The following is a 13,859-nucleotide window of genomic DNA, read 5'->3' as shown; positions in this document are numbered from 1 at the left end:
AAAAGGTGATGAAGGTTGAAACAAGGGTGATGGTCAGGTGAATAGGGGAAAAGGCATAGAGGCAGAGATGTTTTAGATTTAGTAACTGATTGCATTGGGTGAAGGAGAACGGAAAAGGATAGTTGACTCTATGGTTATGAAAGGTAATGAATTCTGTTTTGGACATGTTGAGTTTGAGATGCCTAAAGGACATCCAATTTTAAATGCCCAAAGGCATGTTATGGAATGTGTCAGATACTGCTCCTAATTGGACTAGCCCACCTATCTCCATCTTTTCCACAAGATTCCAAGAACTACCTTATCAAACACTTTGTTGGTCAAATACAGCATTCCCTGATCTACCTGTTTGGTGATGCTGTTAAAAAAAGAAACAGGTTAATCTGACATAACCTGTTTTGATAAAGTCATTCTGGCTCTTTGAGACAAATGTTTTTTTGATGTATGTTCACTAACCATCTTAGATCCATTCTAGAATTTTGCTTTGAATCTAAGTTAAGCTCACTGGCCTATAATTTGCAGACCTTTCTTTTCTCTCTTTCTTTACCTCTTTCCAGTTCTGTGGTAGCTCCCTGACCTTCCAGAAATGATGGACAATGGTCTAGCATTCCCATACTGTGTTTCTTTCAGAATTCCCTGGCCACTCCAGAGCATCCTCCTCTCAACTGTCAGAGTAATCTCCCTAAAGCACAAGTCTGACCATGTACACTTCCCCTTTCCCCATTCAGTAAATCTCAGGGCTTTCCTATTACCTCCAGGATCAAATATAAAATTCTCTGTTTGTCTTTTAAAACTCTTCATAATCTGGTCTCACTCTGTAATTCAGTGACACTGGTTTCCTTTCATTTCCCACTCCCAAGACTCCATCTCACAACTCTGCATTTTTACTAGCTGTCCCTATGTGAGGAATTCCTTCCTTCTCTCCTTTTTTAGTTTCCTTCAAGTCTCCGTTAAAACCCCGCATTCTTTAAGAAATCTTTCCCAAGCCCATTTAATGCTAGTGTTCACCCTGAGATTACCTCCAATTTGTTCTTTATATAGCTTGATGGTATAGTTGTTTTCATGTTGTCTTCTCCATTAGACTGTGAGCTCCTTTTGGGCAAAGACTTTTGCTTGCTTGTTTGTTTTTATTTTGTTTTTGTCTTTCCTTTTTTTGTATCTCCAGTACTTAGCACAGTACCTGGCAATCAATCAGTAAACATTCATACTGTGTTTCTGTTACGGTGATAAGTACTTGGGCATTATGCTGTGTCAGCACATAGTAGGTGCTAAAATAAAAATGCTTGCTTACTTGATTTAACTTGACATCCAAGGATAAAGTTCATTTGAACCAGATCATTTGATTCACCAAGAGCAATTCTATTCTTACTCTATCTTTCTTACACAAATGCAAGCTTTAATCTCCCAATCCAAGTCATCTCTTTGTACTCATTCCCACAAAGCACAGACGGTAGGGATTAATAAAATTGATAACCCATAGATGACCATAGATAACCCAGTCTAGGAATTCATTTGCCTTTTCACAAGAATTCTGTTTCTGGTGTTTCTACTTGGGTCCCTGCTCTGCTCTCGTAGCTCCCATTCACTACCTGCTCCTTGATCATCTCATTTCAATGACTGCCTACATCTGGATCTGACTCATGCCCCAAAAAGTACATGACCTTACCATCAAAATCTTTGCAAGCTTGAGCAGTTGGAGGGAAGGGTAGGCTGCTTCTATTTTATTTCTTATTATGTTCCTCCTCTTATTTGCCTTCAAAGACCCCTGAGATCTATTCTGAAAACCTCTTTCAGTCAGGCATTGACCTTCAGATCTTCTACCTCAGCTTTTTGCACCTGTGTACATATCTAGAACCATGCTTGCTCCCCAAGAGGCCGTGGGGTGATGAGGGTTACAAAGTCATACATCATCTGGCTCCAATCCATTTTTCCAGACAATTCATTCCTACCTCTCCCCTCCATCCACTTTATATCCCAGCCTAGTTAGATTAGCTGCTTCCTGAACCTAGTATTTCATTCCCTATTTCCAAATTTCCAGGCTTTAACACAAGCTACTCCATTTGTGGAATAGACTCACTACTCAGTCTCTCAGAATCTATCTCCTTTGAAGGCATATCTCAGGTATTACCTTCTTTTCCTTTTCCCCCACCCTCAACAATTCCTCTCTCCCTTCTCAAATTACCTTATATTTGTCTATGTATGTGCTATATGCCCTCATAGAAGCTTAGGTCCTTGAGGAACTCCTTTGTGGGTTTTTTTTTTAACTTTCATCATATAAAAGGTATGTCAAGCTTGATGGAATTAGAGGGCAGCTAGCCATTGATTACCTGAATCATCATCCAGGCCCTAACTTATCTTTTAAAAAGCAAGAGAGGGTAGTCAAGGAAGGAGATAGATGTGAGGAATGTGAAGAACACAGTTCTGGAGAGGGAATAGTACTTTTCCTCCTGGGGAAAGAGGAGCAAACTCTCTTTTCTGCATCCCTACTCTCATTGTTGACCTGACCTCTTGCTGTAGAACTACCTGCCCAGCAGTAGACATCATAAGGGCCATTGACATGGCAAAAAATAGTTTGGGCCATGTGCAACATCCATCTCCCTTATGATGATGAAGCCACATAGAGAGGTAGAGAAAGCATAGTATCTGAGTTTCATCATCTGTAAAATGGGATTGCTCTATATGACCTTGAAAGTCCCTCCGCTCAAAAATCTAGGATCTTTTGACTGTGACAAGCTGTTGAACACCAGAGATCCTTTGGTTTGACATGTAGGAATGATTGTGTGGCTTGAATGGGAACAAGGAGGCAGTGACAACAAAGGGTATGCTGAGATAGCCCCTAATCCCCCTTTTACTGCTGGGTCCTGATTCATATATCTAACCCAGGGTAGTCCATCACCCTCTCCCACACAGAAGGCCTATGCCTAACAGCTTCAAAGTGGGTTTGAGACGGCATACAGTCAGGGAGACTTGAGCCCAATTATCATTAGTCCAGGTCAGGAATATGGAATGCACAATGGTCTAGGACTCCTTAGCCTATGTATCAGGGCAGCTCCTGGATCAGAGTAGTTCTTATATTTTATAGGGAGGGCAGGGATCCTGCTCAGATCCATCTGATTGTTTTCCCACCCATCTAGGTGGCATTGTGAATTCAAATCTTCCCTCAGACACTTGAAAGAACCTGGGCACGACACTTAATTTCTCCCAGCCTCTGTGTCCTCATCTCTAAAATGGGGGTGATGATAGCATCTACCTCAAGGATTGTTGTAGGATTAAACTGATGTAAAGTGCTTTGAAAACCTTAAAATGCTGTATAGAATACTAACTATAATTATTATTGAGGTCCCAGACAGGGAGAAAACAATTAGCTAGAACACTGGAGGTTTCTGGAATAGAAAAAGAATTTCTAGATATGAGGGACTCCAGAGAAGGGGCAGGACAGAAAGAAAGGGGTAAAATAGGCATGGCTGGGTAGTAGACATCCTACCCATCAGAAAAGAAGAATAAACCAGACAAAGTCAGATGGTTTTTCTGGACAAGAGAACTAACCTACTGGGGAAAAGACTGTTGGCTTTAAATGCCCTGTTAGCCATATCTTCAGCTAATCAATCAAACATTTTTACACACAAAATTTCAGTGAGAGGGAGGAAAGACCATTTTGTCTGCCTTTACAATGATCAACATACCAGCTGAAAAATGCACTCTGACATGCCAGACATAAGATCATTCACATGGTGAATCAGATATTTAATCAGGCAGACACAGGTTAGTTATTGATTCTCACAGGACTTGATTGCACTCACACAGATCGGTCCATTGCCTATGTAATAACTCTGTCTCTCCAGAAAGAGACAGCCCATTTTCCGAAAATGGATTAAAGCTAAAAGGCAATAGTAAAGCCAAGACCTGACCATATATATCTCAATTGATTATTGCTAATTGTACTGAGAGCTCTCAGGAGCCATGTTCCACAGGTGAGCTTAATAAATTTCATTTCTAAGGAAATACTGATTAAAATGGCCTGTTCCACTTTACCTGTAATTTGCCATGTATTTAGTTAATTTTCATTCTGGAAGAATCAATTCTATCACACTGGGAAGCCCTATACTTCAGTGAAATAAGTCACGAAATGAAGCCTGCAGTGTCTGGTTTGTTAGGTCCTTAGCCAATTCTGAAAAATCTAGTTGATGGAAATATTCAGAGCAAACTGCCTTGTTTTAACTCGTACATTTCAAGTTGAGAAATAGTCCCTTTATTATTCCTCCTTAAGTCCCTATTGTCTACCAAATGAATTTCAAATTTCTTAGTTGACATTCAAGGCCATTGGCAATTTATCCTCCATCTACCATTCCAATTCCATGTCCCAATGCCCTTCCTGAACTAGATGTGATCTTTATCTTTTCTGAACTGTCAGACTGCTCAGACCTCTCTCATTCAACTTGGATTAGAGTTATGTATTTATATACAAGGTCTCCCTTACAATTAGATTGTAAATTCTTTGAGGGAAAGTGTCATGTCTTAATCTTCTGAGATACCCCCCTCCCCAGTGCCTTATATAGTAAAGAATCCTAAACTCAGATAATCCTCAAATTGGAAGAGATCTCAGAGGTCACCTAATTCTACCACAATCAGAAGCATGAATCCCCAATTCTATTGTTAGACAGTGTAAAGGGGCCATCTGGACAGGCTGACAACAGATTGTTACTCAGGCTGACATCTATTATTTTTTGCTTCAAACCTGGATCCAGAATAGGGAAGAATTTTAGGCCATTGGCCAAGCAAAAGCAGGCTCGCCTGCCTGCTAAAGATAGTAGGTGGTCACTCCACGGCCCCCTCCCCCATGCTGGCATAAAGGACAACAAGCTACAATAATCAGTGTGGTAAGAGCCCCTCTTCACTAGAGTCAGCTGCTGGCATGGGCTTTTATTCTATCTCCTCCTACCTGCTGGTTGCAGCAGCCTGAAACCACTTTCAGAAGAAAAGGGGCTGAAGTCTTGGCACCCCACATTTAAAATGTTGCCAACCCTTTGCATAAATATTATACCTTCTATATTAAAATGACTGAGAATTTATCTCAGAAGTTTTAATTTTATACTTCCAAGCAGTCTTTATTTAAAATTTCATAATGATAATTTATGGTTTACCCATTTCATAATTTCATTTTTAAAAATTGCTTGAACTTAATAATTCAAAGAGTTATTTGAATTCTCCATTCAAATGTGCCTTTTGAAGTGTGTTTTTTTAAAAGGATTTTAAAAGCTGTGGCCATGGCCCTTATTCCCTTGAGTTCTTGGTCTTTTAAAAATGCTTAAAAGTAGGACAACAATAACCAGTCCAAGATGGTGTCCTATCAGCTTGTTGTGACATTCCTCTTCTTAGAACCTTTATAGGCTGAGCATCAATCTCTGGAAAGGATGCCATGATGCCAGAACTGTGTAGGCACCTCTGTGTTAGCTTCTCATGACTTTTCCCCCTCCTAGGGCCTTTTGGTCTAGGGGCCAAAGATGGGAAGCAGCTTACGGGTACCAAGTCGAGTCAACAAGATTTACTGTGAGCTTAATGATAGAGATATAGTAAAACTCTGTAGGTCAAACAAAAGACAGGTGGTTTGTCAAATCTAATCATCCAGCTCTTTCATTGTCATTTTGCTAATGCTTATATGATAACAAATTTTCCCTATGGAAAGGGGATCTTTACATTACATTAGAGGTGTCAAACATGGGATATAGACTATGTATGGACCCAAAACATTCCTAGTGCTTCCAAACCAGATTAAAATGTAATTGGAAAATATTTAACAAGATACATAAATCTATACTAGAACATAGATAATGACAATATATGGTTGTCTAAATCAATATGTAGGGGCACCTACATATTGTAGGGACACCACTGCCTTACGTAGGGACACCATGGCCTTACATCTTTGTTCATGATTTAGTTGAGAGGCATCATAAATGTAAATGAAAACCTGTTCAATAATTGAGAGCCATATAATGATGAATTTATGATTTTAATGTAAATTAATAAGGTATATAATAGCTAGATTCATGTGTCTTCCTCTGTGAGCCATGAAAACCGCAGATATAGTGGCTGGCAATCAATTCAACATTCTGCACCTCTTCTTGGTGTAATGTTAATGTAAGGTTAATGGTGGGTGAGGGGAAGAGTTAAAGATCTTCCCCACCTATTAATAGGCCTCAGACACCTGTTGTTAATTTGTAGTGAGGCACTGGGTCATTAGGATGGTGCCCTCCAGTCCTGAGAAGAGTATATATACTCTGTAGTGAGGTTTTGCTTTGGGGGCTTGTTTTTTGGAAGAAGGTTTGTGTGCCAGATGAGACTCTGGGTACCCACTAAGGAGTCCCCCAGCCTTGAAAACCAAATGTTGGTGCTTCTCTCTCTGGTAACGATGTATATATACTGTCTATGGTCAGAGAGTTGGAATCCCTGTCTGTTGGTCTTTCTGTTTGTAATTTCTGCTTGTAATTTCTGTTAGTATTTTCTTTGAAGTTCAGGGTACTAACTTTTTCCCCTGAACTAAGTGAATGATATATGTGTTTGATTAAAGTAGATTGTTGACCCCTCAAAAATTGCTTTCCTTTTAGAAAAGCAGATGTAAGAATCTGTACAGCAGGCCCTCCTGTGTATGACGGGGTCTTTGTTGTTACACTTGGGGCCTTATCTATTCTAGGAGTCAGACTTATTTCAGTCTCTTGCTTAATCATTATCTACTTGTCTTTTCTTTCCATCTTCATGTATCAATCAAAAGCATCTGTTCAAAGGACCATTATATTAGCAAACAGTTTAATTGAATTAGATTAAAAGAAAATAAAATGCAACCAACTGAAATGGTCTTTGAGGTTCCTTCCAGCCCTAAATGTATGGTCCTGAGACATGTGCTACTCAAAAGTGGCAATCATATCAATTCCCCTCTAAACCTTACCCTCCCTTTATCTCTTCTCCCCTTCCCTCCCTGAATGAAACCTTACTCCCGTTCCAGTATAAAAACAACAACAGTTCTTAAAGTAAAGCTCAGAATTCCTTCCATGCTCAGGGAGGGGCAGATGTGTCACTCCTGATAAGTACCATTGAGAAGCTGCAATTTTCCCATTGGTTCAAATGGAGGTAGGGCCTTGATCACTACCCTTGGCCCTCTGTGATGATCACTCATTGATTGAACTGGACAGGGACTTGCTTCCCTCATAGCAAGCATCACTGCACATACCTGCTGGCTTCCATTGTCCACAGAGCAGGAAACTTCCCCACTCAGAACTATAGGCCAAAGCATCCAGAAATTCTGTCCTCACTGTCACCACATTGCTACATCTCTCTCAGTTTCTCCAACCTTCATCTTAAAGAGTCCAAACTAGTCTTCTATCTCTTCATTTTCCCTTGTCTTCCTTTTGTATTCTACCCCAGGGGCTTTCTACAGAAGGCACACTTGGGCAGACAAGGACGGTCAGGATGTTTGTGTCTTGGCCAGGATTCTAGAATGCCTTTGTTATAGAAATAAAATACTAATAGTAACACAGAACCACTGTTTTTCTAAATTAGAGCCTTGAGGCAAATCAGGCAATAGCAAAAACTATCATCTATGAATTGAGACCCCAAGAAAAAAAGAAAAATGTGGTTTTCTCCATTAGTAAAGATTGAGTTGGTTTTAGAGTTCTAGAAATTTAAAGAAATGGACATTTTTTTCCCATCTTTTTTTAGTCATATATCTCCCTACAGCTTTTAAATAAATTTTGGCAACAATTACCATAGAAGCCCATCTAGATGAATTCTAACAGTACTTGGAAAGAGAAATGAAAGAAATACAGGCGCTGCAAATTGGCCTCAGTACAATAAGACTCTCACCATGATGCGTAACTATGCATGTGTGCCAGTGGGCCCCACTAGGGACAGGCCATAGGAGTCTGAATGAAGAGTCATTTCCACTTGGTGTAAAAGTGCAATATCCTGTATATAAGTACTTTTCAAAAAGACATGATTTCATGTGAAGTTGCTGTTGAGTTATGTCCAACTGTCTGCGAGTCCATTTCAGGTTTTCTTGGTGAAGATACTGCAATGGTTTGCCATTTCCTTCTCCAGTTCATTTTACAGATAAGGAAATTGAGGAAAACAGGGTTAAGTGACTTGCCCAGGGTCACACAGCTAGTAAGTGTCTGAGGCTAGATTTGAATTAAGGAAGATGAGGTTTCTTGATCTCAGGCCCAGCACTCTATGCAACATACCACCTGGCTGCCCTAGAGTGGTGAACATGGTTCTGCAAATTAATGTCCTTGAAGGGAAACCACAACAAAGAGGCTTTTAAAGGTCAGACCCAGAATGCCTTTTTTAGAATATTTGTCACCCCCCTTGACAAAAGATTTTTCTCCCTGTGATGAGTCAAGGCTAGTCTAGTTAAATGTGACTCTTCTTAAATAGTGTCAAGGTACTTCTTTTAATAACTACTCAATTTCATAGAGAATTTTAAAAGCACATTAAAATTGATCAAATTATATAGTTGTTATGTGGTAAGGATAATGCTGAGAAGACCTTGGAGACAGGGTTAGACATCTTTTGCAAAGCCGGGCCTGGGAGAGGCAGGTCACTGCTCCATCCTCTCCTGTGAAAAGTGAAGGTTGCCCCATAAACTACTGGACAAATGCCTGCTTGTTCTTTGGTTGGGTCTGATACTGTTTGGGATGAGCCCGTATAGACTTGTAAAGGCAGTCAGTAGAGTCCATAGAGTGCTAGATTTGGAGTCAGGAAGGCTCAGGCTTCAATTCCTTCTCATATACTATGTGACCCTTGGCAAGTCACTGGATTTCTCTGAACCTCAGTCTCACCCTTTGTAAGATGAAGGTAACAGCACCTATCTCAAAGAGTTGCCATGATGATCAACACTACTTTTAAGTATTGAAACTCTATGGAAATCCGAGCAAGGACAGTGATGATGTAACCCATTGAGACACTAATGGGGAGATGTATAGAGAGATGATATTGGAATTAAGGACACCTGGGTTCAAGTTCCACCTCTAATACATACTGACTATGTAACCCTAAAAAATTCAGTTGACAGTCACCTGCAAAATAATTGATGACCCACATTAGTTGAGGGAGTTTTCTCACCTGGAGTTCCTTACAAAGATGAAATCAGAGGTGTAGAGAAGAAAGAAGAGAAAGATACAGAGAGGAAGAGAAGGGAAGGAAAAAGAGTGAAAAGTAAAGGAAAGAGGCAAGGAAGGAAAAAAGGAGGGAAGGAAGGATAGGAGGGTAAGAGGAAGAAAGAAGGAAGGAGAAGAGGTAGGCAGGAAAGGAGGAAGAGAGGAAGAAACTTTCCATCTCTACACCTGTATGATAACTGATGAAAAGTACTCTAAAGTGTGTAGTACCCTTCCCATTAATCAGCTTTTTCCATCCTCACAAGAACCTTGCATCTCTTCAGGGGCTCCTGGATCATTCTGTTTCCGCCTTTGCCCCCTCCACCCCATTCTACTATACTTCCTGCCCCACTGTGCTGTACCAGGCCATCTCTTCTTCAACGCTCTGGAAATCACTACCTGTTCATCAGGCACCCCCAGTCACTCTGTGGCTACATTCGGTGGCTGCTGTTTTCAGCTTCATGCTTCCTACCTTGCTCCCATCCCCACTAGGCTTTCCAGGATCTTGTTCAAGGTCACTGTTTGCCCAGAAACACAGCCTTCTATTTCCATTCTTGATCCTCTTCCTACTTGGAATCAAATTTTTCCTGGATTACTTAGCATAGTTGCTTTGATTGCTGGAGCAACATTGGACTCTTTTAACGAAGATTTCATGTTTTCAAGATTTGGATATAGATAAAAACAAGAAGAGAGTTGGTTAGATCATTGGCGAATGAACAGGGAATAAGGTTGGAAGTCTTTTCAGCCTAGGTACCTTGTGGTCAGTCATACTTAGGTCATAGGATTTTGAGCCATAAGGGACCTCAGAGACCATCTGGTCCAATCAGATCATTTTACAGATGAGGAAACTGAAACCCAGAAAGGTAAATGAGGTACCAGAAAGGTAAATTTGCCCAATATCAGATCTGTATCATAAGCATCTTAGATAGGAAGTGAACTCAGAATTCTCTGACTCCAGAGGAGATACTCTTCCCTAGCCCCAAGAGGGCAAATCATTTGCCCAAGGTCTCACTGGAAAGTGGCTGAGTCAGAATATGAACCCAGTTCTTTTGACTACAAAGTTAGCACTATCTACTGCACTACATCGTCTCCTATAGAGTGGAGCACGGGTTGAGAAACTAAACAGCAATGACAGGTTCATCTTCAAATAAAAAGTACAATTTTAAAATTATTAACCTTTAATTTTGCTAACTTGGAGATAGGGAGTGGGGGTGGCGGTGGCTCATATGAAATTCCAAGATTCCTTCTTTCTAATATGAAAGAATTGACTCAATGCTTTCTTCCTTTTCTAGTGCAGTCGATATTTTCTCTACATCACCCCTTACACAAAGCCTTTCCTGATCTTTCCTTCATACCCCAGAGCTTAGTGCTTTCCACTTCCTCTGAAATTGCTTTGTGTCTATATTTTATATTTACTTATTTGTGGGCATCCATAGCTCCTCCAGTAGACTCTGAGCTCCTTGAAAGTATGCTCTGCTTCTCATCTTATTTTTGTATCCCCAGCATGTTGCATATAGTTGGAACTTAATAAATGTTTATTGAGTTGTCTTGATCCCTTAATTCTACTCAATTAGCATAGATTTGCTTGGTAAATTTAATTTTTCAAGTCAAGTAAAACAATTGACAACTTATCTGTAGGGTATTCCATAAGATATTTACATTGCAAAAGGGGAGTGGGAGCTTCCTTTTTCTCACATTTAGTGCTTTATATTCTAGGTTATCTTGGAACCTATTTAATATTCAGAAAAACTTCTTTGCTGCATACAGCTATGGCTAAAACCAGAGAAGCCATCTACTCAAAAGTCATGAAATTATAGTTTCCCTGATGACCTGGCTATTTTAAGGATCCTCTTTCTGCTTGAAAAAGCTTTGGAGGTAATGAGAATTTTTCAAAATTAGATGCATTTTTTCCCCTGAGGATAATCTCCCGGCTGCAGTTGTAGATAACAGACTTGCATGATACAAAAGACTTAAAGCTTTCTAGTTACTGCAAAATAGAGTGAAATCAAACTTAATTGGGAAAGAATATTCAACAGATGAAGGTCTTTGATGCCTGAGCTGTGTCTACACACTTAGCATGGGTCCTGCAGGAATAAATGTCTTCAAGAAGAGGCATCGTGGTTGGTCAGTCATCAGTCAACAAACAAGCATTATGAAGTGTTGACAATGTGCCAAGCACTGTGCTAAACACTGGAGCTAAAAAAAAAAAAAAAGGTCAAAAGAAGTTCCTCCTCTCAAGGAGTTCACATGCTAATGGAGAGACAACATGTAAACAGTTATGCGCAATATACATGCACACATACCATATATGTACTTGTGTGTACACATATATGTACATACAGCGCATATGTATGGAGATAACCTCAGAGGGAGGGTATTAGCAGTGAGAGTGACCTAGAGAGGTCTCTTGAAGGTAAGGTTTGAGCTGAGTATTTAAGGAAGCCAGAGATGAGGAAGGAGAATGTTCCAAGCATGACGGACAGCTAGTCAGTCTTCCATTCAGTGCCTCAAATCTCTCCCCACTTCCATCCATCCTCCACTTAGATGCCAAAGTGATTTTCCTAAGGTGCCAATCTGACCATATCATTCTTCTGTTCAATGAACTCCAATGGCCCCCTATTACCTCTAGGATTGGTTATAAAAGCCTGTTTGGCGTTTAAAGTCTTTCACAACCTGTCCCCTTCCTACCTTTCTGGTAACCTTGTATGTCACCCTCCTCCTTGTGTTCTACTTTTGTACATTCTAGTTTTCTGATTTTTCATCACACACAACACACAACAATCCATCTCCCTACTCCGTGCATAGTACAGTCAAAGAAGCATCATGGTACTGTGGTTAATGTGCTGTATGAGGAGTCAGATAAACCTGAGTTCAAATCGTGCCTCTGACACTGACTAGCTATGGGACCATCTGTAAAATGAGGTTAAACTAGATAACCTCCAAGGTCCCTTGCAACTTTAAATCTATCATCCTAGAATGTTATTTAAAGGATTGTCATGAAGAAGATGATTAGTCTGGTTCTATGTGACTCCAAGCAGCATAATTAAAAACAGTGGGTAGGAGCTTTAGATGTTGACTTAATGTCAGGAAATCTTAATAATCTGAGCTGTTCAAACATGAAATGGGTTGCCTAAGGAGGTAGTGAATTTTCTATCACCAAAAGTCTTCTTTGCAAGGGCTGGATGGCTGCTTTTTAGTGATATAACTGAGAGGACTTTTTTTTTTTTTTTTAGAAAGAGGTAGACTGTAGAACCTCTGAGATCCTTTTCAACTTTGAAATTCTGTGATTCTATGAGCTAGATCAAATCATCTTTATTTTAAAATAACTGAGCTGGAACAAAAATGAAACATTAAAATATTCCCTGGACTGCACCTGAAACCAGCCAGTATTTCATTTGGTTTACATCCCTGGCAGAGAGAACCTGGAGGAACTGTACAGGTTTATGAAGCTCTCGCTACATCATTAAATCATGTTATGCCTTTTTCTTCATGCAGGCTTTTTAGTATGGTGCAAATTTGAGACTAATGAATCCTAGTGCAATCAGCAACCAAGTCATTGGTTTATTTAAGAAGAGGAGCAGTCTAGCTCTCACACGGGGGCATTCAGGAATAACTGGGATGCAGAAGGCAGTTCCTTTTCCCTCATACTTTGTAATCAGTCTCTTACATTTTAACTGCCGTGCGGTGACCATGTAGTTGTGATCTAATAAAAGGAGTTTTTCTTTTCTGATTTGTAAATGAGATTCAAAAGACAATGGAGATATGGGAGCCTGAAGGGGCTGCTGTGTATATCCAAGGATGACTAGAGAACAGTCAGGAAATTTAGTTGTAAAAGGAGGTGGACTCATCTATGTCATGACATAGACAAGAAAGGGGTACAGACATTGCATTGAGCCATGAAATGCTACAAAGTTTCTTTAGTGAAGGTTGCAGTAATGAGATTTGTTTTAATCATTCACACCCGAAAACCAAAGTGGATTAAAAAAATATAATTGTCTATCAGTTTCCCAAAGTGGACGATACTGCCCCCTGGGGATCAAAACAGACACTAGCTGACAATTAGGGGTTTTATAGGAAATGGAAACAATTTTCTAATTTCAAATTAGATAGGAAGTTGAGGCCAGGGAACAACTCAGCATCAGCATAATAGCAAGTCAAAAGAATAGACACTAACAGTAGTACACAGATACCTGGACCTGGAGTCAGGAAGGCTTGGCATCAGACACTTCCTAGCTGTCTGACCCTGGGCAAGTCATTTAACCTCTGTCTGATTCAGTTTCCTCCCTGGAAAAAACAGGGGTGATAATGATAGTATCTGTCTCTCAGGTTTATTATGAAGTTCAAATGAGATAATATTTGTAAGGGGTTTTCCTAGCCTTAAAGCACCATGTAAATGTTAATTGTGGCAAAAAAAAAATAAAAACAACACCAGACAGCTAGGTTGCACATCAATAGAGAGCCAGGCCTAGAATCAGGAAGATCATCTTTCTGAGTTAAAATCTGAGCTGACCCTGGGTAAGTCACTTAATCCTATTTGCCTCAGTTTCCTTTTCTGTAAAATGAACTGGAGAAGGAAATAAGAAACCACTCTAAGTATCTTTGCCAAGAAAACCCCAACGGGGTCATAAAGAGTTGGACATGACTGAAAGCAACTTGCCAGCAACAAATGGCAAATATGTGGAGGGTGCTCATCTAGGGAGCTGCATGCCCATCTTG

The sequence above is a fragment of the Notamacropus eugenii genome, chromosome 3, assembly GCF_028372415.1.
Source record: "Notamacropus eugenii isolate mMacEug1 chromosome 3, mMacEug1.pri_v2, whole genome shotgun sequence".
Taxonomy (NCBI): Eukaryota; Metazoa; Chordata; class Mammalia; order Diprotodontia; family Macropodidae; genus Notamacropus; species Notamacropus eugenii.
The sequence above is the reverse complement of the archived record's forward strand: the minus strand, read 5'-3'. Positions refer to the sequence as shown.